A 2,878-nucleotide genomic window follows, 5' to 3' on the forward strand; every position below is an offset into this window, starting at 1 on the left:
GAGCCGCCGCACAGAACCCCCCGACTGAGGAGACCCCAAGTGATGGCGCTATGCAACTCCGACCAAACCAGAGGCTCCACAATCAAATGCCCAGTGTCAAGATGCAGCCGCCATGGAAACAGCCAGCAAGCAGGCTAACTGATGAAGCGTGATCTGTGGCCTTTCATGTGCTCTATCTACATGCAGTGTGCGGACCAGGCACGAAGGGGTTAACGGGTCACTCAAACCCTCAGCCCAGGGGCGGACAGGGAACTTAAAGTGGCCCCAGAAAAAGACTGAGTGGCCCCATATGGTATGTAACAGAAGGCGGAGCAACATAAGTAGGCGTGGCAAGAAATCCTGAAGTGCAAAAAAAAAATATACCGCCCCAGCAGAACCACAGTGCAGCACAATATACCGCCCCAGCAGAACCAGATACCACAGTGCAGCACAATATACCGCCCCAGCAGAACCACAGTGCAGCACAATATACCGCCCCAGCAGAACCAGATACTACAGTGCAGCACAATATACCGCCCCAGCAGAACCAGATACTACAGTGCAGCACAATATACCGCCCCAGCAGAACCAGATACCACAGTGCAGCACAATATACCGCCCCAGCAGAACCAGATACCACAGTGCAGCACAATATACTGCCCCAGCAGAGCCAGATACCACAGTGCAGCACAATATACCGCCCCAGCAGAACCAGATACCACAGTGCAGCACAATATACCGCCCCAGCAGAACCACAGTGCAGCACAATATACTGCCCCAGCAGAACCAGATACCACAGTGCAGCACAATATACCGCCCCAGCAGAACCAGATACCACAGTGCAGCACAATATACCGCCCCAGCAGAACCAGATACCACAGTGCAGCACAATATACCGCCCCAGCAGAACCAGATACCACAGTGCAGCACAATATACTGCCCCAGCAGAGCCAGATACCACAGTGCAGCACAATATACCGCCCCAGCAGAACCAGATACCACAGTGCAGCACAATATACCGCAGTGCAGCACAATATACTGCCCCAGCAGAACCAGATACCACAGTGCAGCACAATATACCGCCCCAGCAGAACCAGATACCACAGTGCAGCACAATATACTGCCCCAGCAGAACCAGATACCACAGTGCAGCACAATATACTGCCCCAGCAGAACCAGATACCACAGTGCAGCACAATATACCGCCCCAGCAGAACCACAGTGCAGCACAATATACTGCCCCAGCAGAACCAGATACCACAGTGCAGCACAATATACCGCCCCAGCAGAACCAGATACCACAGTGCAGCACAATATACTGCCCCAGCAGAACCAGATACCACAGTGCAGCACAATATACCGCCCCAGCAGTACCAGATACCACAGTGCAGCACAATATACTGCCCCAGCAGAACCAGATACCACAGTGCAGCACAATATACCGCCCCAGCAGAACCAGATACCACAGTGCAGCACAATATACCGCCCCAGCAGAACCAGATACCACAGTGCAGCACAATATACCGCCCCAGCAGAACCAGATACCCAGGGCCGGTTCTAGGCGAAATGGGGCCCTGGGGCGGAAAACAATAAGGGGCCCCCCCCATGACACTTGCTGACTTTAACGTCCCCCCAAATGTACATTTCTCCAGTCCAACTGACTCCAAACAGAACCAGGGCGGGCTAGTACACTGGCACTGGTGAGATGGTGCCTGGGATGGATCCGATCCAGTTTAATCAACCAACCTACCAGACTTGGATGGATCACAATCCAGTTTAATCAACCAGTTACTGGTAGGTTGGTTGATTAAACTGGATCGGATCCATCCATCCCAGGCACCATCTCACCCGTCCCAGTATACTAGCCCGCCCTGGTTCTGTTTGGACAGTTGGACTGGAGAAATGTGCATTTGGGGGAGGGATGGGGCAGTTACGGGTAGTACCAGTAACTGCCCCCCCCAAATGCACATTTCTCCAGTCCAACTGACTCCAAACACAAACAGAACCAGGGCCGCAGGCCGGGCTAGTAGTACACTGGGACAGCCCGGACGGGTGAGATGATGCCGGACAAAGTAAGTCAGTGAGTGGGAAACACTGGGAATGGATGGATCATGGATTCATTAACAACAACAAAACAAGGCTACTTTCACACTTGCGGCAGGACGGATCCGGCAGGCTGGTCTCCCTGTCGGATCCGTCCTTCCGCTGCTCCGTCCCTATTGACTATAGTCGGACATGCAGGACTTTTTAGTCCGGCGGCTTTTGTGCACCACCGTGCTGCGCCAGAGCTCAGCCCCCGTCCCATTATAGTCAATGGGGACGGAGCAGCGATACGGCGAAACAGCAGAAGGCCGGATCCGACAGGGAGACCAGCCTGCCGCAAGTGTTAAAGTACCCTAACCAATGAATTATGAATCTACCAGACTGGAACTTGGCTGGGGGCGGCGGGCCTTCCCTGGCGCTGCTGTCACACTGGGCTTGCTGGGCTGTGGCTGGCAAATGCCAGTGGTATCCAACAATCTGTATCCGCTTGACTTTCTTTCTTTTCTTTTCTTCTTCTCTTTCTTTCTTCTCTTTCTTTCTTCTCTTTCTTTCTTCTCTTTCTTTCTTCTCTTTCTTTCCTTTCTTTTCTTTCTTTCTTTTCTTTTCTTTCTTCTCTTTCTTTCTTTCTTTCTTCTCCTTCTTTCTTTCTTCTCCTTCTCATTGCCAGTGCCTGCCTCCTGCTCTGTGCGAGGGGGCGGAGCCTGTGGCAGACGTGCCTGCCTGTGCCGTGCATGCCGCTGCTGCTCCAGCCTCCAGACAGTCCTGAATCTCTTAAAGAGACAGAAGCAGCGGCGCAGGCACAGTCAGCAGCCACCTGCGCGCCCGGCGGGGGGCCCCTTCAGACCACACTGCAGTC

This window comes from Bufo gargarizans, chromosome 6 (genome assembly GCF_014858855.1).
Source record: "Bufo gargarizans isolate SCDJY-AF-19 chromosome 6, ASM1485885v1, whole genome shotgun sequence".
NCBI classification, from domain to species: domain Eukaryota; kingdom Metazoa; phylum Chordata; class Amphibia; order Anura; family Bufonidae; genus Bufo; species Bufo gargarizans.